Source organism: Ictidomys tridecemlineatus, chromosome 5 (genome assembly GCF_052094955.1).
Source record: "Ictidomys tridecemlineatus isolate mIctTri1 chromosome 5, mIctTri1.hap1, whole genome shotgun sequence".
In the NCBI taxonomy this organism is placed as follows: Eukaryota; Metazoa; Chordata; class Mammalia; order Rodentia; family Sciuridae; genus Ictidomys; species Ictidomys tridecemlineatus.
Window position 1 is genome coordinate 89,861,978 of NC_135481.1, and position 25,607 is coordinate 89,887,584.

Here is a 25,607-nt window from a genome sequence, read left to right on the forward strand (position 1 = left end):
AATCTAGCCTTTGTCTGTAATAGAGTCATATATTTTATTATGATGTATCCTGTTAAGCTCTATAATTATTGGACTACTGATTAGGTCCCCAAAGCTTACGCCTCTTAAAACATTACTCTTTGTCTTCATGTGGTCATGGCAGCAGAAATACAAGTTTCATAAGCAGAGAGCCTATTCTGGCAGATGGATGGCTTTCCACCCAAGACTCAAACGCCCTTTCCATGCTTCAGAGTAATTGCTAGAAGCTGCTACTCAGCTGGGGCCAACATTTTCTAGATTCTCTTGTGTCTGGGTTGGACTGTATGACTGAGGTCTGGCCAGTGGAATATAGTCAGAGTGTTGTTTGACACTTTCAGGCCTGGCCCATAAACCCTTCCTGTAATTGATCCTGCATGCACACTTTTTCCTTTTGGCTTCTGAGACGTTGGTGCTGGGGTTAGCTGGGAAGATGCTTGTTGAAGATGGCAGAGCCCTCCTCAGTCTAAGTCTTCAAATGATTCTGTGGAGCAGAGCTCTCTGCCTCCAATTGGACTGTACATCAGGGAAGAATTAGCTTTTATCACATTAAACCCAGGACCATCAAACTTTTTTCACAAAGGGCCAGTAGAAAATATTTAGATTTTGCAAGTTATTTGGTCTCTCTTGCAACTACTCAACTCTGCCACTGTGGTGTAAAAGCCTTTCGCAGACTATACATAAATTAATGGCATGACTGTGTTCTGGTACAACTTTGTTTGCAAAAACAGGCAACAGTTGGATTTGGTCTGTGGGTTGTAATTGGTGTTTGGCTGACTCTCATATTCAGCCATGACTACTTCATAGTTAATCCATTATCTTAATAAATTCACTTTTCTTATTCAGTCTGTGTCAACATTAACCAGAGTGAAGCCAGCACAAATAGATAGATGCTCACTGATGAATGAATGGAGAGGCTTGAAGCATAAGGCCTGGGGATTTAATGGCCATATGACAAGAAACCATGCTTCAGGTCTGAATGGAAAAGGAACTCAATCTGAGCCCCTTACATAAAACTGGAAGCCTCAAAATGTTGTCCTGTCATAAAACAGGGTTAAGAAAAACTTTTTCCATTGGCTCTCCATTGTCTTCAAGTTGATTTCTAACATCTGACTTCACATCAAGCATGTTCCTGGCTTCTTCTCATACCTCTATCCCCCTCCTCAGTACTCCTTCTTCTTTGTTCTGAGCACCAGCTTTACCAAACCAAGTTCCTGAAGTGCCTCATGAGTTTGTATGTTCTATTTTCTCTGCCAAGAATGCCACCCCCCTTCTCATCTCCCTGGCTTAACTCTGAGCATTGTACTTTCAAGGTCTTTTTGTGCCACCTAGACTAAGAGGTGATTCTCCTATCACATGTGCAATCTCCACTAGACCTCAGTTACAGCACTTACCACACTCATGCATTAATATATCTGTCTCTCTCCCGAACTGAGTGCAGGGACTGGTCTATTTTCCGTTTTTTCAAACCCTACAGCAGTACTTGGCACTAAATTGGTTCTTGATATAAACTGGTGAATTAATCAGAAAACTAACATGAATATAAGCCCTAATGAATATAGCAACAGCTACATATTGAAGAGTTGTTTTACTCTCTTGGTATTTACAGAGACTGGATATTATAAATTATCACTTAACTAAAAATGACATATCTATATAATAACTTACACTGGATTTATGTTTCCTGTAAGGAAAAGTCCATTCATTTTTGCTTTTGAGGTCAAAACATCCTCAGATTCACCTGAGCCCAAGGCAGTACAGGTATTTCTCATCACTGAACATAGAACCAAAATGGAAAGAATCAGTTCTTAAGTGATCTGTGTTCTGATGGTGATACATTAGTTCTCTAAAAAGTTTGTACATCTATATGACATTTTCAAATGCTTTGTTCTATTTTCTCTACAAATAAGCATACATTTTTAAACTATGGTTTAAGAAAATGTGATTACTGTTACATACCTAATTCCAGCCCTGAGTGGTGTGGTAAGCTCATGATAAGGAACCTTATGTTTTATTTTAAACCAAGAATCTGACCTTTAAACACTTAAAAATTTTTACCCTTATTTAAAAAAATCTTTATCTTCATCTTTAAATATAAGATCTGGCTAAGCTCAAAAAACAAGATTGCTAAACTTATACAAGGAACAATGAGTAAAATGCTGTTGTGGTTTAGAGATGAGCTATTCCCCAAAAGCTCATTAGAGGTGAAATTAATAGATCGTGAGAGGTATAACCTAATCACTGGCTTAATCCACTAATTAACTGTAGTAACTGTAGACCAGAGGAAGTAGGTCATTGTGTGACCAGAGGAAGTAGGTCATTGGGGGTAGACTTTGGGGTTTATATGTAGTCCGTGATGATCAGAGCTCTCTCTGTTTGCTTCCAGGTTGCTGTGTCCCGGACTGCTCTCCCAGGCCCTTCTGCCATGATGTTCTCCCTCACTTTGGGCCCAGAGCCATGAGTCAGCTGACCTTGGACTGAACTTCTTTTCCTCTTCTACATTGTTCTTGTCAGGTCCTTTGATCACAGTGATGAAAAAGCTGACTAAAGCAAATGCATTCCTTAAATTTAGGGGTTTTGAACTAACTATACATCTTGGTCAATTTGGCTGATATTTTTTTCAGGGCCAAGGACTGAATACAGGGTCTTATGTGTGCTAGGAAAATGTTCTGCCACTGAACTAAATCTCCAACCCTTAATTTGGTTCACTTTGAATTACGCTTTTGCCTCTGACCCAAGATCATAGTGGAAACTTTAACCTCATTGTAGCAAGAAGGATGGAAAATAGGCCTTAAGGCTAGGATAGCCCACATCCAGACAACCCCAGTGTCTCCAGTGCTCACCCAGAAGCAGCCCAGGCCAGCTGGCTTGTGCTAGGAGGGCATGGTCCGTGGTCTTCTATGGGGAGGAGAAGGTGTCTCCTGTCTGATTTAGCTGGCTGCTATTGGGGATTAGACCAATTTTCCCCAGAAAGAGCCAAAAGCAAAATAGAAGGAAGAAAAGAAAGTCTCTGGTAAGAACCCATAGACCCCAGAGGATCTCCCCACCAATTAAGAAACAGAACTAAGGTTAGGGGTCACTCCTTCCTGCCCTCTTTCCTTTCATGCATACCCTCACTCCTGCCTCCCAGAGCCATTCAGCATGTGAAGTCCTTCCTGCTCACTCTGGCACACTTTGCCACTCTCCAGGCCAAAAATATGCTTGGCAGTATCAGGTGAAAGACAAGCAATGGAGTGCTCTCGAGATGAGACTCAGAAGGCACTTGCTATCCACCCTTGCTGTCCCACAAGCCCTTATGCAGATGAGTGTCCAGAGCAGATGTGTCCTGAGGAGAACAGGCCCTTACCCGAACAGATAGTAGAAGGATACAGGGCGGATATCGAGTCTAACCATATGAAATTGCCTGTTCCCTAGGCAGACAAATAGTTGGAAACATAGATATGATTAATGAATAAAAAGAATTATGTATAGCAAGGTAGATTCAAAGGCAGAAGTAGTAGTGGAAGAGACGAGTTAGATACGTACAAGTAAATTAAAATATATATTTTTAAAATACATCATTATTTAAGACACATACATGCCTCCCTCTAGTCAGAAAAGGATAATCTGAGGGAGTTTAGGGAAAAAAGGAAATAGGAAAAAGAAAAAAAAAAACCAATGGGAGCAATCTCAGCACTGGTGACAGCCAATTCATAGTCCTGTCCATACCTGCCTTCACTTGAGTACTTATTAAAAATCCCTAACAAAACAGAACTTTCAAAAACTGAGCTGCACAGAATTATATGTTCTGCTTAGGCACAAGTGAGATATTTTGTTTTAAAATAATCCATAAGTACATTTTAGGGTTTTGCAAAATACCTCAAAAAGGCAATGGTTTATAAACTTGCTTGAGCTAACATGCCCCCACAGACTCAGGGCAATTATTCATCACTTTCTCCCAAACTTAAACGTTCTAAGTATTCTGGGCCATTAGTCAAGATGTATAAATAGTTGATCAAGTTTCCTCTTACAGAGTTTCCTCTGAACAATTTATAAGCATGATATTACCTGAATAAAAACACAAAGGAATTCCTTTCTGATCACTGGTCCCTAATGATATATGGTAAGCATTATAACCAATCAATTCACTCTTTCCATATCTTGTTTCTTCAATTCATCATGAAAGCCAAATATAATAGATAGCCCATTCTTCTAAGAACCCTAGGCCTTTGTAATCTTTCAAAATGCTTTGCCCTCTCTCTGCTTTCTGGCTGCCATGAACAGTGCAGCTTTTCTCCTCTGTATCCTTCCACCATAATTTTCTGCCTCATCTTGAATCCAGAGCTATGGAGTTGGCCAACCATGGAATGAGACCTCTGAAACTATGAGCCAAAATAAACTTTTCCTCCTCCAAGTTGTTCTTGTCAGTATTTTGGTCACAATGATGATAAACTAAATAACACCAAAATTGGTACCAAGCATCAGGGTCTTTGCTGTGACTAACCTGACCAAGGTCTGCTGCCAACTGGAGTTCAGAAGCCTTGATTGCAGCCCATGTGGCCTCTCTTTTAGGCAGCTCTGACCACAGCTTTTCCTCAGAAGACATTCCATGTTACTGGTATGTAACAGAAGCCTTTTAAACTGGTTTGCATGAGGAATTTGGAAAAGTTTGGAGGTACAGAGCAGAGAAGGCTTAGAATGTTGTAAGCAAAGCTTCATGGGCAATTCTGGTGGGAGTTCAGGAGAACAGAATGTCAATAGGAATGCAGATGTTCCTATGTGCTCATGAGGTTTCAGGGGAAACAAGGACTCTCTGTTGGGAATTGGAGTAGAGGCCATTGTGTTATATTCTGGTGAAGAATATAACTTGTCTACATTTTGCCTATGTCCTGAGACTTTGTGTGAGGCTGAATGTAAAGATGATGGACCTGCTAATCTGGTGGAGGAAATTTCAGGGCAGCAAAACATTCAGACAGTGTCATAGGTATTGCCGGCAGCTTTTAGCCAGGTTTACAGTAAGAATTGAGAGAAAATAAGCAGAAAGGAAAGGTTTGAAAATTTTGCAGTTTGGCCAGAAAAGAAACACACATAATATTAGGGCAAAGGAAGGTGTGCTTGCTGAAGAGACTAGCACCACTAAGGAGAAACTAAGACTTTGCAAGAAACAGTGGGAAAGATGCCTTGAGGGTATCTCAGGAATCAGCAAGATCATACCCATGGCAGCATCAAGGGTGTAAAAATAACAACTCCTTTGAGAATAGACCTTGGGTGCAGTCTGCTCACATAGGGGACCCTAGAAAGCTGCTTCCCCAGGATTTGTTTCACTGTGCTCAGCTGTCCAGGCACTCAGAGATCTCTGCAGCCATGATCCAGGAGGTCCTAGCTACTACTTGAGTTGGCAGCAGACCTTGGCCTCATCCACATAGTGCTGGTTCTGTAGGAATGCAGGGTGCTGGATTTAGAGGATCATGGAGATTTCCTTAAAAATTTCAGAGGAGGGCCTGGGAAGCCAGGCAAAGTGTAGCAGAGTCAGAATCCCTACAGGCAGTCTCAAGGTTCATCAGAGGCTGGAATGGAGACAGTTTGGAATGAAGACATGCCAGTAACATGGAATGTCTGTTGAGGAAAGGTGTGGTCAGAGCTGCTTAAAAGAGAGGCCACATGGGCTGCAATCAAGGCCAAAGGGGTGGGGTTGCCCAAGCCCTTTGGAGAACATAACTCACCACCATGAGCCCTGAGAGCTTGATGTGAAACTCCAGAACCTGGTGTTTGCCCAGTTAGGTTTTAGTCTTTGGGGAGTGGGTACTCTTCTTTCTATGCCCCTATTTCTCCCTTTTAGGATGGGAATGTTTACTCTGTGCCATTATAGGATATACATAAAACCTGGTTTTGATTCTAGAGATGCTCACAGCCAAGAGTTTTCCCTTTAGTCTTAGAGGAGATTTAGTACGTGGACTTTTGGACAATACTTCAACTGTTAATACTGGGAAGACTCTTGGAGATGGACTAAATGCATTCTACATTGTGAGATGGACATGAGCTTTGGGAGGCCAGGGATGGAATATTATGGTTTGGATATGAGGCATTCCCCCCAAATTCCTGTGTTAATGCAGGAGATGAATGATTTTGAGAACTAGAACCTCATGAGGTCATTGCGATGATCCAATGGGAGGTGCAATTGATGGACCATTAGGGTTTGAATGAGTTCAAACCATAGGATGGTCACTATAGGCAGATAGGGCATGACTGGAGGAAGTTAGGTCACTGGGAGCATTTCTTTGGCATTGAGATTTTATACCTGTTTCACTAGTACACCTCCCTCCCCCACTCCCCACACCCTCCTTCTTGGTCTCCATGAGCAGAGAAACTTTCCTTTCTGTCATGATTTTCTTTCTTTTCTATTTTTTTTTCCTGTAGCATTGGGAATTAGACCTAGGACCTCATGCATGCCAGGCAAATGCTGTAACACTGAGCTACATTCCACCATGATTATGCTCCCTTCTACCATGATTTTCTGCCTTACCTTGGGCCCAGAATCAGCTGACCATGGACTAAGTAACCACTGAAACCATGAGCCAAAAATAGAGTTTCCCTTCTCTAAAAATAAATAAAAATTGTTTGCTATCTTCATCTATGGTGGTTTTGGTTCCAAAGTAGATTGCACCAGAGGATAGGACCTGAGATCCTGTCTGTACCAACTAGATCAACATTTACTGCTGTATCACAGCACACTTCCAAATTCACTCACAGCCATTCTTGGGCTATGGGAACATGCCTTTGGTTTCGTTAATACTCTCTAGAGCAGCATTTGTAAGTTACAATGCCACACCTGGAAAACTTGAACCCTTGATGTACCCTGAAGTTTGATCAGACTTGGTAATTTTCTTTAGATGGATGCCCAGGTCCTTCAATTCTCTTTTAGAGTCAGATTTCACAGCATTGGTTGCCCAAATGGATACTGAAGGATCCCAACATGAAGATGAAGGAGAGAAAAGTGTCTCCAACTATAATATCAGAGAAGAAAGTGCCATCATTTTCTCCCACCAATTCACAATGGAAAAGAAAAAGAAAAAAAAGAAAAGCCAGAACCAATCAGAGATTTATTTGTAAAAGCTCTACTCAAAACATCTGCACTCACTTTGCTATGAAGGTAAAGCAATTAAAAAATATTTTTTTTTCTAGATTATGAGGTAGAGCATATCTATGATGGAGTTCACAAAACAAAATGTTCAGCAAACACAGTGATTATCTCAAGATAAATACTTGCATAACCTCCCAGGGTGGTGGACAGATCTGCCCCATGTAGTCTTTCTTTACAACCCACCCTCCATTTTTTTACCAACATGGCCATTGCTGCCTTGTTTCTGTTTATATTTCTACTGTCTAAGCACCGAGTGTATACCTAAGCACTGTAGTTGAGTTTTGTGTTTTCTTTTAATGTTATATAAATGCAAATCATAAAATATATTATTTTTTGTACATTTTTACAATTTTACTTCATGTTACATTTAAATTTATATATATAGCCATGTTAATGTATATATTTTCAACTCATTCATTTCATATTGTATGTGTTATATGCCTAAGCCATAATTTATTTATACATTCTACTACTGATGGACAACAAATTGTTTCAGTGAGAGTTTATTATAAACAGCTACACAAGTGCAAATAGTTCTGTTGCCTCTGTCCTAGAAGTGGAATTGCTGTTCCAATCTTAGTTTAAATTAATACCACCTTTATGGAATTGTTTACTTTCAATATTTTCAGACAAACTCTAAGTTGCTGGTTGCTTTGCTGGTCCAGGCTGTTAATACTCTTCTTGTTCCTCCTGTGGGCCCCCTTCATCAGGTATCACAAAGCCTTCGTCTGTGGCATAGAGAATGTCTACAATCCTCTGTAATACAGGGTCGTTCTCCCCCTCGTTCTCCTGGCAAATCAATTCAATGTTCCTTAGCTTTCCAAAGTAGAAATCTCTCTCCTTCTCCAAGTCTTCAACACGTTGACCTGCTGCATCAATTCAGCTGCTTCATCATCGCCATTGCCTACACCAGGATTCTTTCGCACCACCCCTGGGCCAGCCTTAGGAGCTGCAGTAGTTCTCTGTGTTGAAATGGATCTCTGTGGGGCTGCACTGCTCGAGCTGAGAGGTTTCTTCGGTTTATTAAGAGCTGGAGCAACAAGAGAGGGAGCAACCACGGTTTCTTGACCTTGTCTGGCAGCTTCAGGGTCATAGTCTTTTCCATCATAGTTTGCATCAAAAAACTTCTTGAACTACTGCACGAACTCAAAATTATCCTGAAATTTTCCTTTTACTAATTTATCCACAGGAATTATTTTGTCAACTCCCATCCTCTTAAAACCTGCTTGTAGTATTTTGAAGTTCTGGATATATTCATGTTCTAGCTTAGCTTGGAATTTCACTTTCTTCAAGGCAACAGAGCCCGGGAATAGCATGTCCATAAACTGACAATAGGCAGCTCCTGAGCACAATTGTTCAATCTTTGTCAGATTCAACTGCAGAGACTCATTGATCCAGGCCAGCATGTCATGTCGACTTAGGTTATCACTGGTGACTGACGTCGAGTATACGTTCACTGCCATCTTCGGCTCTCAGTGGGACCGTGTCCACTGCCCGCGCCCGGCTCCGGTTCGGTCTTAGTCTCGTTCAAACCGCCCGACCCCGCCCGCCTGTGCGATGACCTCACACACGCACACCCCCCCCCCGCCCCACCCCCCCCACGACGGGCCGACGTTTTAAAAATTTTTATTATGCAATAGGGCTTTGCTAAGTTGCTGAAGCTGGACTCAAACTTGCAATCCTTCTGCCTCAGCCTCCCAAGTAGCTGGGATTGAGGGAGTGTATCACCATGCCCAACTCCTTTTTATCTTTTTAAATATTTTCTTTAGATAAAAAACAGTCTGTTAATTTTTATGTAATCAGTCAATTATTTCACTCTTTTCTGTATGGTTGGCATTCTTGCATCCTGTTGAGTCTTTCCCCACAGGGAAGTCATAACATATTCTCCTAGATTATATGTTAGAAGCTTTATAGGACCTTGACCAAGTTGCCCCAGGTAACCTGGATTTGAAATCCATCAAGAGGGGGTATGGATTATATTGCTGCCCTCTCAGAATGCTCCTGGGCTCCTATGCAAACTTACTCACTCTCTGGTGCCCAGCCATGTCCAAGTTTCACGTATCAGTACTGGTTCACATGCACACCACCTGTATTCCCCGCCTCTCTGTCTCTGTCCTCTCCCACCCAGAAACCACACAAACTTTCCCCAAGCCCTGATGTTGGTATTTTTCCCTGGTAGCTTCCTACTCTTCCTCCCATAGAGCAGTCTGCTTCCTTCTCTGGCCTCCTCAGTTCTGCCACCCTGGCCCTTACCTTCATGGTACAGAAGTGGCCCTAGCCAACCTACAGATCTGTCCTTGTTGGTAAAAGGAAGCGGGGGTAAAAGTTCTATGACTCTGCATTTGGGGCCTGACTTGGTTAAAACATCCAATCCCAGGACCCAGGGTTTATCTATCTCTCTAGCTCTTCCTACATACTGGGGATGAACTCACGGGCATCTACCACTGAGTTACATCCATACCCTTTTTATCTTTTATTTTCAGACAAGGTCTTTCTGAGTTGCTGAGACTGGCCTCGAACTCAAAATCCTCCTGCCTCAGCCTCCGGAGTCACTAGGAGTACAAGTATGTGCCACTGTACCTGGCCTCCTTAGCTTTTTTAAGTCATTGGAACAGAGGGTTAGATTAATTTTCCTTACTTCATGGTACACACTCATTACTGGTTTGTCCAAGGTTCCACTCTTACTTATTTCTTTTTATCCCCACTTTCACTGTCATTTCCCTCCCCGCAAAGACAATCACTCTAATACACTTGATTTACATCTTTTATTTGTCGGCCTTCTGATTTATAAAATATATAGTCATTTTGTGTGCATGCTTTTTTACTTATATAGATGATGTGATGTAGATTTCATTCTGTTTCTTGTGGCACTCAGCAGGGGTGTGTGTGTGTGTGTGTGTCTGTGTGTGTGTGTGTGTGTGTGTGTGTGTGTGTGTGTGTGTCTGGGTGTACATACAGGCCATTGCATCTCACTGTTTCTTAGCACAGCAACCATAGCCTCTGCAAGCACCACCTCATAGGGCACAAAAATAGAGTTGGAGCTGGGACTTCCTGTTGTTGTTGAAGGCAATGATACATTCAGAAATCATTGTATAAAGCTGTAAAAGCAAAGAAGTCAGTTTGAAATAAACAGACCCACCCATCAATATCTAAAAACCAACTATGCCCAGCTGAACCAGCAGTCTTGGGAAAATCTAGACTTCCCAGTGCTGTCCTTAGTTTTCCTCTAGACCAACTCCTCCAGGCCAAGGATCTCTGCTCACTTAAGGGGGGATTACAAAAATAAAGTTGTAAAAATGTGATAGGAATGTGCGAGAAACGTTCATGTGAGAACATGAACCTCCCACGAACTGGTACCTGAAGAGGCAGTCGAGGCCTTTGAGCTTTGCAAAAATAGGAGATGACCCAAAAGGCTTTGCAGTAAGAGAGAAATGGCATGTGTACCAGCACCAACTTGCACACTCAAATGCTGTGCCAGAATTGATGGTAACAAGCAGTGGTGGCACCAGCAGGAGCTTCATTCTCTGGGCAGCCTTGACAGAGCCAGAAATTCCCTCCATGTCCAAGTAGAGCAGAGACAAGGAAAGGTTCCCACCAACCACGGGACAGCCGTTGGAAGATGCTAACCCACACCCACCCTCACGTGGGTTCTAAGAAGTTGAGAATTACATTGAAGGAGACAGGTGGGGGTGAAAGCCAGGGCCTCCTTCATAATGCTAATGTTAATTAGAGTATAAAGCTTTCTACACCTTTCTCTCTAAATTGGAGGTAAGGGGCCAAGTAGGACTGACCTGATGTACCCAGCAAGTTTCAGGTAACACGTCTTCAACTCAGAGCAGAGACCCGGCTGGATATAGCAGAGGCAAGGCCTGCTTACTAGAGACTGAAAATGTCTCTTGAGCCCACTAAGCCTAGGTACAGGTGGTCCAAGGGGAAGAGAGAAAAAAAAGAGATACCTTGCTTTGCAAACTGCCATCAGTATCATGGAGTTATCAATTTAGCTTCTACTCATGCTGTAGGAGGAAGTAAAGAGGGAAGTGGAGGGTGAGGTGGAGATTTCCTCACAGCACTTTTGTAAGGGCTGAGCTACTGTGCGAAGTTCCTTCTATCACAAGCAAAAGAAAGCATGTTCTGGGCTGGGGCTGGGGCTCAGTGGTAGAGCGCTTGCCTAGCATGTGGGAGGCACTGGGTTCGTTCCTAAGCACCACATTAAAAAATAAAGTTATAACATGTCCATCTACCACTAAAAATATTAAAAAAGAAAGAAAGCCTGTGCGGAGAAGATGAGAAAGGTCCCTGCTGCAGAAGTCTGTGAAGGCCAGATGCAAATGACCGGTGACTTAAAAATCCAAGTGGGAAGAAACCAGTTTGATGCTCCTTAGAGCAGCTAGGTTGGAATCAAAAAGAAAATTAAAATTTATGACTCTTCTGATGACACTTCTTTTCTACACACAGACACATTGTGGTAGCCTGGAAATTTTAACCCATATTTTGGAAGCCCTACTGAAGGGATTCCAACCTGGTCAGCTCCCATACTCCCTGGTGGGTATGGGATTTTCCACTTCTCAGCTCCAGCATGATGCATTTTTATGGTGGTCAAAAGCTTTGTGACAATGGCTTTGAGTAACACTGGGCACTTCATCAAACTGAGACACCAACCAGGAGAGAGGCCAGCAGAGAGAGGCCCACCTAGTACCATGGCAAGTTGTCTTAGGGAACGGCACAGTGTGAACCCCCTTGAGAAGAGTCAGGAATGTTCTTGAAGCTTGTCTGAATGGAGAAACTCATAGACACTGACTTGGAAGAGAAATTCAAGGCAGAATCCACTTCTCACTCCCCAGAGACCTAGGAGAATTGTCCCTGGAATAGTACTAAAATGATAGAATAGTCAGTTGGCCAGGCAAAGCAGCCTGAGACAGTAGCTACATTGAAGAAATATTCCAGAAATAGCAAAATTATGAGGCAGAAAAAAACAAAAACCATAAGCTAACAACAGACTCAGAGGCTTACCTGGGTGGCTGAGAAAGAATCCATGAAGACCCTGGTGTGCATTTGAGCACATGGCGAGTAGCTGGGATCTAAACTGTCAATACCCACAAAAGCAGAGATGAAAACCTCAGAATGGGCATTGATCATGAAAACACCTGCAGGAGCATAGGAGAGAAGGCCGAGCGTGGTCAGGGGTGAAATCAAATGATGGCTACAGGATACTCAGAGATACGGAAGTTTGTGTTTTATTTGTTATTTGGTGGAGCTTTAGTTTTTAGATCAAATTGCTCTGAGAGGTTGAAGCAGGTAAAGGAGAAGATGGCTTATGAAATGAGGAGCTTATGAAATGAGGAGCTTATGAAATGAGGAGCTTATGAAATGAAGGGTGGGAGAGGATGAGACCCAAAGTGGATTTGAAAGAGGGGTGCCATACCTCTTCCACTGATCTGTGAGCCCAGGCCAAGGACAGAAGCAAAGGCAAGTAAGTTGTGGATGGAGTGCAGGAAATGGAAGGAGTGCCATCTCACTGCTGCTGTCTTCTCTGTGAGGGCTGAGGCCATTGCTTAGACGAACAGGCGTGAAGCTGTGGGGAAGAGCAGCAGCAGCTTACATAGCCATTGGGGAAAACAGGTGAGGCCCTGGGACACTGGGCCAACAAGGGCAAGCAGGGTGAGGGAAGGGTCATGGAGCAGGAAGTGCAAGGAGTATGACAGGAATTGGACTGGAAAGGACACTGTCCATATTGGTAAATCCTGGGGTCTGGTGCCTTTTGAGAGTCCCCGACCTCTCTAGCTTCTTTGCTCCCCAATAAGAACCCGTTAGGGTTTGCCACATGACTGAGGCCAATATCTTGTAATGGTGACAGGACTCAGAGTGGCACATGCCTGCAAGGGCTGGAACCTTTAAGACCATCCTGATCTGGAGGCCAAAGACACCAAGTGGTATCTCACAGAGAGTCGCGTGGTCCAGCTCCATATTTAACAGCTGAGGAAACTGAGCCTGGAAAGGTAAACATGGAGGTCTAGGAGGGATCCTTAGCAGATCTTCCATTCCTAATCACAGATTATTTTCAGGGGGAAGGTGGAGTCACTGACCTTCTGAGGGATGAGGTGTTGGCTGCACTCCTGGACGACAGGCATGACATTGAGTTCTCTGCATCCCCACTCTCCAGGTGAGGACTTCCTCTCTTCCAGGTCCTCAGGAGCCAAGGACTATGGACAAGTGTGGATGCAGTAGCTCCTGAGAATGGGAACCATACAGAAATGGGCCACGGAGGCAGGAATATGTTTGTAGGCAAAGCAGGTCCTCATATTGGCTAACCACACCAGGCAGTAAGTTAAGCATTTCAAAAGCTTATTGCCACTTAAAAGGGGGGAAAAAAATCACACCAGCCTGGAGAACTTAGCGAGACTCTGTCTCAAAATCAAAAACAAGGGCTGGGGTTTTGGCTTAGTGGTAGAGTGCTCGCCTAGCATGCATGAGGCACTGGGTTCAATCCTCAGAACCACATAAAAATAAATAAAGATACTGTGTCCACTTAAAACTAAAAAATAAATATTTTTTTAAAAGGGCTGAGGGTGTATCTCAGTGATAAAGCACCCCTGGGGTAGGTCTCCAGTACCAAAAAAAAAAAAAAAAAAGTATTCAAGCTCAGTAACTCTCAGCAACAACTCTGCCCATCATCCATCATGCCCTTCACTGGCTCTGTCTGGGATTCTACATGTGAACCAGCCCCTGGCACCTTCAATACCACTGAGGGCCTGGCCTTCCTTAGCTCTCCTTCCCAGTCACTCTCTGGTTCCTGGGTAGAAGAACCATATCTGCACACAAAGCTACGGCCTTCAAAGCCTCAAGGAAAAGCCAGCTGCCTCAGTGTCCCCCCAGTGATGTACTGGCCCCTGGTGAGTATAGGTAAGACATCAGAAAGAACAGAACTGAGGTCTCGGCCTTGCTCAAACAGCCTGACCTCTCGCCCTGCGCTCTGGACAGGGGCCCAGCACACTCTCCAGCTCTGGAACCCATGTCCCAGGCCCTCAGGGCATGGGGCTCCATGGAGGTCCATGGTGACCCGCTCCTCACCAATCCCACCTTCTGGGCTGTGCAACCCCAGACTTAGTGAGAGGAGTGCTGATGGGTGAGGATAGAGTCAGAGCCCTGTCTCCTCTGGAGAAGACTGCATGCCTCTGCCAGCAGAGAGTTTCAAAGGGCTTTGGAAAACTATCTTCATCCTGAAGAAACCCAGAGTATCAGGGCTAGATAGGACTGTGAAGGGGACACAGAGAGGCTGCCATAGCAGATGTGAGGCCCTGCAAGCAGATGACCCTGCCCAGTGCTGAGGCTGAGGGTCCCCTGAAGTGCTCCCAGAAGAGAGCCCTGATTCTGCCACAGAGAAGTGAGAGGCTGCTGGTCTTAGAGGGCCAGGCTGGGGGAAGCACAAGGCGTGGTGTGGATGAGTCCTGGAGATGTGCTGTTCCCTGGGATGCTCTTTGGTACCAGTTCCATAGCCAAGGACTTGGAGAGTCTCAGCAGAGCAGTTTTGCTGGTGGCATAGCCTCCAGCCTCTAAGAAGGAAATGAAATGGGAAAGGCACTGCCACTGGGAAGAGGGTCCTTGCCAGACCCCCAGGTGTGGAGGCTGAATATGTGGGCTCTCAGGCTTGCCCAGATGTTCCCCACTCAACCCCTGGGAAACACCAAGGAGCAAAATCTGAGCAGGAGTGGGAGGAAGCCTGGGCTTAAAGAAAACCATCAAAGTAGAGGCTGCTTGCCCAGTCTTGGCCCAGAGAGAAGCACTTATGGCACAAGGTCAGAGAACTAGACCAAGGACACCCAAGGTCATCCCCTGCTTGGCCATGGACTGACTGCCCTTGGACAAGTCATTAAGATCTCCCAGCCTCAATTTTCTCATTTGCCACTCTGAGTTAATAAGTCCTGCTCCATGACAGTCACCAGAAAGTCATGCAGGGGCACTGATAGCCTATAGTGCCCCCTGGTGTCATTTTTAAAGAAATCTTTCTTCTGAGTTCACACAGCCCTCTTGGTACCTGACATCATGAGTGAAAATGTTAAAGCCACCCCATCCTCAGGCTCAGGTAGGAATTTGCAGAGCCAGATTATCTTCAACATGAAGAAATTCAGAGGTTGAATGCTAGACAGGAATAAATAATTCATCAGGGAAGTCAGGGAACATGGCTTGGCAAGCAGAGCATGAACTAGATTTCAGCTCCCACTTGTTTCTAGACTAGGTGCTCCTGTGCAGTGAACAACTTTTACAACCATACATGGCAGCTTAAGGGTTGTGGGGACTGAATAATATAAAAGCAATGACAATTATTTTACATGTGGGAAGGGCAGAGGTACAATGTACACCCTTAGATTTTATTAGTATCAAGGTGTAGAGGAAATACATACAAGATCAGTATGTATTTCCTCTACACCTTGATACTCACTCTACTGCCCCATCCCAACATGCCCCATCACTGTTTGAGATGCATAGGTGGCAGCAGCGGCCATAAGCACCTCCAACTTTCTCTGTGAGAAGACAGACAGGTGTGAACCAGTGGAGCCAGAAGCCTTGTTATCCTGCAAGTGAAGTGAGGGAAAGTAGGGAGAGTGCAGTGTCTGGGGAGGAGTGAGGCTCTTTGCAGAAGTTAGACCCAGAGGGTCCTGACACCATGTCTCCCACTAGAAAACCCGGGAGCTCCCTGGAATCACACAAAGTGTGGTTGGGCAGTAAGTGGATCTCAGTTGATCCCACTGGGAACAGGAAGCCATCAGTGTGTGGCTGGGGCAGTGGTTGCCACCCTGGGGAGCGCCTCTCCCCTGGGAAAACCCCCAGCCCATTTAAATTTGTCTGGGTTCCAAATCTCACTCTCCAGCTGGAGGGGTGGCTGGTCTGAAGGACAAGAAGAGCAAACACAGGGATTGTCTCCACCACGAGGACTGAGGAGCCCCGTTCCCTGCCACTGCCCACACCCAGCCATTCTCAGGGGACAGAGCATATCAGAGGTGATAGGGACTCCTATGGCTTTGGAGTCTGATGGCCACACTCCCTCCAAATGTTCCCTTTCAGTGTCAATCACATTGCCTGTGATGACAGGGACCAATGAGCCTGAAGATGTGGTTTGGGAAGTGATGAGACAGAAAGAGAAGAGAGAGAGAGAGAGAGAGAGAGAGAGAGAGAGAGAGCGAGCATGGTCCTACGTGCTCTCCTTGGGATACTCCAACTCCCGGCCCCTTCCCAAGTGTCTCCCTTCAGGAGCGAGAGCCAGGCAGCTTCAGAGCCATTGCCACCCTCACCCCTCTTCTCCATGAGGGGCCGCAGTAGGCGGGTCCTGACATTCATGCTCAGGATCTGAAAGCAGAACAGGGTGGGGGGCCAGCCCTCTGCCCATCCAGAGTCCAGGGCCAGGGTGACTGTGGGAGGAGCTGGGGGTCAGTGCTGCTATTCTCCTCGTGACCCCGGAGTTGTGGAGAAGGGGCCTGGGGGATCTTTCTTCCTCCCCAGGGATATACAGAATTCTTGGCCAATCAGCCTCTTCATGACATGGGCTACACAGATTGTCCCTAGAATACAGCATCGTCCAGAAAAGCAATTCTGTGGAAACAGCATGGGGAGGGGTGTGAGGAAAGGCACCGGTGCCTTAGCATCTGCTCTGAGGTGTGGAGGCGGGAGGTCACATGGCATAAACACCAGCCCTGCTCAGGACACAACTCAGGGACAAGTGCTGAAACATGAGTTTCTTATAAAAGTCAGAGGAGGCCTGGTCAGGGCCCTCCACCCAGAGCTGTGTCAGATCACAGGCCCATTCTCTGCTTCCAGGGCCAGCAGGGGACTCAAGACTGACCCATCTCAGGTGGGCCCATCAGGACAGCAAGGACAGGGACAGCAGGAAGGCACCTGAAGTGCCCAGTGGCTTCTGGCTGGGACCACAGGCTTGGGTGGGGATCCCTAGTGTCAACTGTGCCTGTAAACAGGTAAAGTGTCCCTGAGACAGCCCAGAGGGGCTGCTTGGGACCATCAGACTGGGTGCCAGTAAGTCTAGTTGGCCACAGCCTCAGACGCCTGAGCTGGGAGATTCTTCAGGACTAGTGCTGTGTCAGACCTAGAGAGAAGTTCCCACAGGCCACTGGGCAGACTGTCCCAGGTCTGCTCTGCCCAGTAGAAGCAGCGCTGTAGCTTTATAGTACTGTGGGAGGCAGCTGGGGCACAAGCAGGAGTGTGGATAGAGGTGGAAGATGAGAGAACCTCACAGCCCCATGCTCCCCAGGCCCACCTGTCTCTGACCTGCTCGCTGCTGCACCTGAGGCCCTTTGGATTAAGGCACTGGCCCCTCCTGCCATGCACGTGGGGAGGTCCACACGCCCACATTCTTCCCTGACAGCAAGAAGGGGACATTGCAGACCAGGGTCGGGGAGTGAAAGACGTTTGTGCTTCAGTGGGAGGTGACTCCTCTTGGACGTCCCTGGAGTCATGCCCGGGTTAAACCCAAGCAGAGGAAAGCAGCACCAAGTGAGGACCAAGAACCGCCTTCCAAGTCAAACTGAAGCATCTCTGCCCAGAACTGCTGCTCTGTAGACTGGGGGCCCCTGGAGTGACCAAGCACATGGTCTACCTTAATACCTGTGATGGAGAATTCAGTCGGTTATGGTTTTAAAATAACCACCGTTCCTCCTTCCGCCCCTGGCCCCTCACCACGGCCACCAGCCACTCTGGGTCCTGGGCCTTCCCCATGTGGCACTTGGTGCTGGTCACACTCAGCCCCTCACTCTGCCGCGTCTCCCCACTGACAACCCCATGGGCCCTGTGCCTGGCCAGACTCCTGGCAACCGCTTAGCCAAGATTTCAGTCAGAGCTGGGGTGATGGCTTCAGCCCTTCCCACCCTCCTCTTAGGAGCCTGATTGTGAAATATGAATGTGTTCCCTAGTGCCCCAGCCTCCAAATCTCCAAAGCAGGAAAGAGAAACTGGCACTTGTCGAATACCTGCTATGTGCCAGGCTTTCATACTACCCCATTATAGAAGTATTACTGTCATATTTTACAGAGATGTCCAGGTCAATCTGCACATCGCCCATGTAAAAAGTCTGGAGCCAGCATTCAAAGCCAGATAAAAGTCCAAAGACTCTGCTCATCCACCATCTCACTTTGCTTCCTAGAAAAATGGGAATTTAAAGAAAGAAGCTCACCCTTGGAGCTGGGTGAGGTGGCACACGCCTCTAATCCCTGCAACTCAGGAGGTGGAAGCAGGAGAATCGCAAGTTCAAAGCCAGCCACAGCAACTTAGCTAGGCCCTAAGCAAGTTAGTGAGACCCTGTCTCAAAATAAAAATTTTAAAAAGAGGGGCTGGGGATGCTGCTCAGTGGTTAAGCACCCCTGAGTTCAATCCCTGGAACCAACAACAACAAAAAGGAAGAAGCTCACCCTTGGAAAGATGCTCATTCCCAGAGCTGAGTTATGGGAGGTGGAGATGGGGAGGGACATGAACATCCCCTGGACACATGCAGGCCAGGGACTCCTATTTATCCACCCCTGCTGGGACCCAAGGACGACAGCCACTTTGTCAGCCAGGACACAGCTCCTATCCACCCTCCTTCTATGCATTCTTAAGGAGAGAAGAGCCAATGAGCAAAGAAGAGCCCAAAGTCCAGCACATAGCCCCCAGCATGGCAGCCAGTTGTCAGGTCCCAATCTTGCTGGAACGAACCCTGGAAAGAAAATCAGCATTGGGGAAGGTGTGTCTCCATGGGTCCTTTGTGGTGGTACCTCCCAACATCACCAGTCCCAACAGGAATATGCAGAGCTTTTCTCAATCCATTCCCCAGACCAGCTTCCCCATCCTAGTGGGCCACTCCCTCACCAGAGCAAACAGCGCCAGGCACATGGCAGGTACCCAAGGGGTTCTTTGCTGACCACCAAATCCCTTACAGGGTTGTAACTCCATGTCTTGAAATTATTCCCTCCTTCCCTTCTCATCCAGACCTGGTCATGCCACTTGTTTCTCCTTAATATCTCCAGTTTCTGTCCTTCCTTTTATATCTCAGGGCTACAACTCTAGGCTCAGTCCCCATTGTCTCCCCAGCTTGTTGCAAGCCCCTCTGTGCCCTGGTCCCACCTCACCCCAGATCCCAGATGCACCACCTCTATGGCTATGCTGTTCTGCTCCTCTCTGGGGGTTCTCTTCCCCTCTTCTGCAGGGCTGCTTTGGCAGCCCTTCAGCCCCCATCCCCCTGACCCAGTCTCATCTCAGAGCAACTCCTGCTCCTGATGCAGTCCTGGCTTTGCCCCCTTTTGTTCCAGCATCCTCTGCCTCCTTCAGAAGACTGACGAAGATTAATAATGATAATAAGGGCTGCATTGAGCATTTAGGTGGCAGAAAACACACTAAACACTCTATGGCATTTCCCTCTGTTATCTTCTTCTTGTCTATGTGGTAGGTACTATTATTGTCATCCCCATTTTGAAGATGAGGATACTGAGGCTCCAAGATGGAACTAACTTTCTCAAGCTCAACATGAGTTAGAGAGGAGCTCTGGCTCGAACTGAGAACCCAGAATCCTCCATACTCTTACCTTAATCCTTTCTCTCTGCCAGTCATGGAATCCTTGCATCTACTTTTCCTGAAGTGCTCCAAATTATATTTGTATCCTTATTTCCTTAAAAGGTCACTTAATTTTGATCTGTAGAACACTTATGGGTAAAGATCTATAGAAAACAAATTGTAGAAATTTGTTGATCAGGTGGATTGACATTTCTAAAATCTATTCAATTAATTGTTTGTCTTAAGGAGACTCTCCCCTTTTATAGAATTCTCTCCTGCCTCTTAATAAGCCAGGCACATGCTCAGCCCTTAGCATGTACATTTCAACAAGCAGTGCCTAGGGACAGAACATATAAGGCTGCCCTCTGTTCTGGTGAAGTGCAGGATCTCATTTTGGAAAATGATCCTATGGAAGCGATTAGATAATAATATGACAATAAATAATTGTGTGTCTTCATGGCTAATATAAGGCAGGAGCAATCTTCCAGGAATGGAGAGGCAGGAAAGCACCCATGAAGGAGCTGGGATGGTCCTGACACCAGAAGGGGGAGTGTTTGGAGAGGGGGCCGTGGAACACTCCAGGTGCTGTCCACTTGTAGAATGGTGAAGAGTCAAGGGTTCACGAATTAGAATGGAGGGGCAGGGTGAGGAATGGTTCAGTGAGCTGTAGGATCAGGGGCTTCTGCTGTGGACAATGGAAAACTACTGGAGATTTTCACACTTTAGGGTATATAGTTAGCTAGAGATGATCTTTCTCAGGGAAGCACAAATCTCCTTCAATGTGATAAATGACAAATCATCACAAACTTTATTCTAGGTTCAAATTAATAAAGGTGGCCAATCACTCTTATTCTATTGTCCATCTTTCATTTAGTTTAATTTTCTTCCACTTTATAACTGGTCTGTAGCAGTCTTTTTAAATACTCTTGACAATGCTGTCCAAGTAGAGACTTAATATTTGTGATGTAACAAATGCATTGTCGGAAAGATCCTGAGAGGTTCTTGATTATCTGAACAAAGATCTGGGTCCAGACTCTCCCATCTCCCAATGAGAGGGACAGCACCTAAGCTCAGTTCTCAGCAGGGACAATGGCTTCTGCAACTTCCCACAGGCCTCAAGCTTCCAGATCTGGAGGAGCTGGCTGTCCCAGAAAGCACTCAAGAAAAACAGGTACCTAAGCCCTTTGTGCCTGGGCCCCGATCTTTTGACAACGAATGGGTCAGTTCCTCAAGCTGCATATAGAAGCAAGGTAGCAGAGGTTCAACGCCACTCCGCTGGAACCCAAACCTACTGTATCAGCAGCAGACCACTCAGCTTCAGTTCATCTTTCCAGGAGATGCTGAATAGATGGGACACAGCATGGATCTCTCTTCTTCTTACTGACTCAGTTTTAATCAGCTTTGCATCACTGTGACTGAAAGACCTAACAAGAACACCTTAGAGGAGGAAAAGTTTACTTTGACTCATATTTTCAGAGATTAAGTCCATGGTCAGCTTATTCTATAGCTCTTGATCCAAGATGAAGAAGAACATCATGGTGGAAGGGTGTGGCAGAAGAAAGCGGGTCAGGACAGAGAGCTCAGCTCACCAGGGACAAAAGCATGCCCTCAATATCCTCCAGCCACATCCTACCTGCATATAGTTATGACCTAGTTAATCCATATCAGTGGACTAATCCACTAAGTAGGTTATGGTTCTCATAATCTAGTAATTAAGTATGAATACTCTTGGATTCCCTCACACACAAGCTTTTGGGGAACACCTCATAAATAAATAATAACATACTCTTACTTTGAAAGTTTACCCTATAAAGCCTGGCTCTAAACCTCTACAATGTGATGTGGTATACTTTGTTGGTTGCATAAAATGTGGTAAGAAGGAACTCATCTTCCATGGCAATAGAGATTCATCAATTTTCCAAGGAATAGAATCCATGGGTTCTCTGGATTATCTTCTTTACCTGTTTTTATTCCATCAGTCATCCCAATATGCATGCCATTTATAAGCAGAGGATTACCAAATATGTCTTTCCTTTCTCTTGAGCCCCAGGCTCACATAATTAAATGTCTACTTGACATTTTCACTGAAATGACTCATAAATATCTCAAACTTCATATAGCTGTGATGGTTTTAAAATATGTCCATAATCTCCATAATACTCTTCCTTCAAGAAGTGGAGACTAGGGCTGGGATTGTGGCTTAGCGGTAGAGTGCTTGCCTAGCATGGGCGGGACCGGGGTTCGATCCTCAGCACCACATAAAAATAAAAGAAGTGGAGATTAGTCAAATGGAGACCAGAGGAGTGGAGGAAAGACTGAGGGAAGAGAATGGGAGGGAAAGGGGAAATACTGGGAAATGCTATTGGCCAAATTATATTCTACTGTGTGTATGAATGAATTTGTAATAATGAATCCCAACATTATGTGTAATTACAATGCATTACTTTAAAAAAATATGGAAAAAATAAGTGTAGCCTAATAGCCTTGCCCTTGAGTGTGGGCTGCTGGTCTTAGTGATTCCCTTCTAAAAACTAGAAAGAGATAAAAGTGATGGTATGTAACTTTAGGAACTAGGTTTTTAAAAATAATCTCCATGACTTCCACCTTGGTTTTGCTCTTTCTTAGATCCCTTTCCCTGGAAGGGCCCACATACTGAGGAACTGAGGTCTTCTGCAATAGCTGTTGAGAAATCCAAATCAAAGTGGAATTTCAGCCCAATCAAACTCCCAGAACCTCTAGCCCATGTGGACCTCCTGAACAGAAACTTATGAGGAGCCTGAGCTAGAACCACCCAACTAAGCAACTCTTTACTTACTGGCCCACAGAAACTGTGAGATAATAAATGGTCATTGTACTAAATCACTAAATCATGTTTGTTTGTTTGTTTGTTTTTTAACATACCAATGGGTAACATATACAGCATCCAAACGGAACTCCTCGGGTTTCCCCTAAACCTGCTCCATCTGTATCCTTCCCCATCCCCACAGGTGGCCGTTCCATCTTTCCGGATGCTCAGGCTTAAGGGTTTGGAGCCGTCATTCATTCTTCTCTTTTTCTCACACTTCACACTGTCCAAAAACCCTGTTGATATCTTCAGTGTACATCAAACAGTGACATTTCCACCACTTGCTCTGTTACCAAATGCAGGTTCAGAATCTTGCCACACAGAAAACCAATATCTGAAAAAATGAGTATTTGGGGAAAAGAAAGTAAGCCTTATTAAGGGTGCTAGCAAGTGGGAAAGAGGCAGACTGATGTCTTCAATATCGTCTTCCCCATCTTTAGGGAAGTAGGGGATATTGATATGAGGACCAGATGAGGTACTGTCTGCAGAAGTAGTGTTTTTCAGGGGCTTGTGTTAGTCTGGCACTCACAGGAGGTGGTGAGCTCCTGAGGACAGCGTTGTCTTATTGTAAGGCAGGACTCTCCAGTGTCAGGTCCATTTTGTGTTTAGCTGTCAGCTCCTGAAATCAGTTCAGAAAAACAAGAAAGATTACCAGAATGCAGAGGGAAGGCCACCATAGTCTGAGAATAAGAAAGGAAACAGAAATAGAGCAAGAAGTTTTGCTGAAGAAAAAGGTGTTTGTTTTGTTTTGCGGTACTGGAAACTGAACCCAGGGGCACTCTACCCTTGAGCTGCATCCCCAGTGCTTTTTTTAATTTTACTTAGAAACAGGGACTTGCTCTGTTACCCAGGCTGGCCTTGAACATGTGACCTTCCTGCCTCAGCTCCGGAATAACTAGGATTATGGACATGTGCCATCACAGGCCCAGAAAACACTTTTAACCCAATTAAACGGCTTCAATCAAAGGTGTCGTCTATAGAAAAGCCAGTGGGAGACAGGATGTATTTCTCAGCTGTATGATTCCCAAAATCAGTGATTTTTTAAAGTCAACTAAAAGCAAGTGCAGCTAGAGGGTTGTTTAGGTGCCCCCTCAGTTCCACCACGAATGACACCTTAGGAAGACCACCATTCTCTCCCTCCCTACCTCCACCCTTTCCTGTCTAAAGCTCAACCTCAACCTAGGAGACTGAGTGCAAGCAGAGAAGGTGACATTTTTACTTAGAAGCCCACAGTAGCTTCCACACCTCTCAGAGTAAGAACCCAAATACTTACAATGGCTTATAGGGCCCAAATAATTTGTGTTTCTTCCTTCCCTCTCAGACCTCTAAACTGACACAGAAAGATAGACTATGCATAGGCAGCCAGGAAAAGGGTCTCAGAGAAGAAAAGGAGGAAGAGAGGATTTGGCAATCAAGCTTCTGATCCCAGCTACTCCTAGCCACAAAGACAGTTCCTTAAGAGACAAGATGGACCACAAAAGGTACTTCCTCTTGTGCCAACAGACTCTCACCCCCACCCTTGTGCTAATAAAGACTTAAAAGTTACTTTTATCAGATTTTCTGAAGAAGACAAAATAGAGAGAATTGACTGGCTCCTTTCTGAATCCCATCACCCCACCAATCAACTATAGGGACAAATCAAGCCCATAAAATAAATTAAAAAAAGCAACAACAAGAAAACAGATACCCATTGGCATGTCCTAGGGACATCTTCCCCTTCGAGACTCTTTCTTTCTTTCTTTCTTTCTTTCTTTCTTTCTTTCTTTCTTTCTTTCTTTCTTTCTTTCTTTCTTTCTTTCGTTCTTTCGTTCTTTCGTCTTTCTTTCTATTACTCTTAAATATCCTATTACTTTGCTCTCACCTTTGGATCCATGGATTACATTCTTCAGATTATGAGACAAAGAACCTACCCATCCACACTCTCCACCAGCCACCTGGGCCTCCTGGCTGTTCCTCAACTCTGCCAAGCATTCTCCTGTCTTAAGCTTGTGCCCTGACCCTTCCCTCTGCCTGAAATACATTTCTACCAGATATCAACACACCTATCACCCTCTCTTCCTTGAGTCTTTGCTTAATTGTCACTTCTCAATGGAGCCCAACTTGACCACTGTGTATACAACTGTAAACTACCCACCTCTCCCCTCTAGAGCCCTCTTACACTGCTTAATTTTTCTTTTTCCACCATATTTATCACATTCCAACATACAATGTAATTTTCTTATCGTAATATCTATTGCATCCCCCACTGAATGTGAGCTCCAAGACAGCACTCAGGTGCCTAAGACAGTGACTGGCACATAGAGACAGCTCAAATGTTTGTTGAATGAACCGATAACTCTTCAAGTCCCTAGATAAGACCTTCATGCACTTTTAATCTAAAGCTAGTGATTTCAAAATTATTTCAAACTTGTTTTTTTTTTTTTTTTACCTGAGGGAGAAAGACTTAGGAATGAATCTTGACCACCTAAGATCAGTTCTTGCTAACAACATTAATCTTTATCAAATGGGAATGCCAGGCAGGAGGGCAGGAAGGAAATAATGAACCTTTGAATTTTCAAATACTCAAATCCAAAGATAGCAAAAGAGCTGCTGTTGATACAGATGCAATAAAGTGCATCATTGCAGCATAGACTGGGAATATTAGGAAACTCATAGCAAAGTACTATAGTAAGAGAGTTAAGAAACAACTACACCCATGGTTTCATAATCCCTGATATTTTAAGTCTGGCATAAAATCAAACCGTGCTGTCCAAAAGAAATATAATTTGAGCCACATATTTCAACATGTACTCCGTATAAAAGTTATGAATGTGCTGGGTGTGGTGGTGCACACCCGTAATCCCAAGGAGTTGAGAGGCTAAAGCAGGAGGATCACAAGTTCAAGACCAGTCTGGGAAACTTAGAGAGACCCTGTTTCAAAATAAAAAAATAAAAAGGCCTGAGGATGTAGCTAAATGTTAGAGTGCCCCAGTGTTAAATCCCTTGTCCTGGAAAAAAAGTTATTAATGATATACATCACATTCTTTTCATACTAGGTCTTTAAAATTCTATTCTATCTTAAACTAAATTTTATTCTATTTTACACTTACAGCAGATCTTA

At 44.9% G+C, this 25,607-nt stretch overlaps 1 long non-coding RNA gene and 1 pseudogene across 1 annotated transcript; one reads left to right on the plus strand and one right to left on the minus strand.

The window, feature by feature from the left end:
- Positions 1 to 7,787: 7,787 nt before the first annotated feature.
- On the minus strand, positions 7,788 to 8,659 carry LOC144377858 (microtubule-associated protein RP/EB family member 1 pseudogene; annotated as a pseudogene).
- Positions 8,660 to 12,558: 3,899 nt separating this feature from the next.
- LOC110599510 (uncharacterized) lies at positions 12,559 to 22,529 on the plus strand. Its single transcript, XR_005729983.2, has 4 exons — positions 12,559 to 12,754; positions 12,990 to 13,131; positions 13,198 to 13,295; positions 22,288 to 22,529. It is a non-coding gene; the product is annotated as an uncharacterized LOC110599510 (long non-coding RNA).
- Positions 22,530 to 25,607: the final 3,078 nt, after the last annotated feature.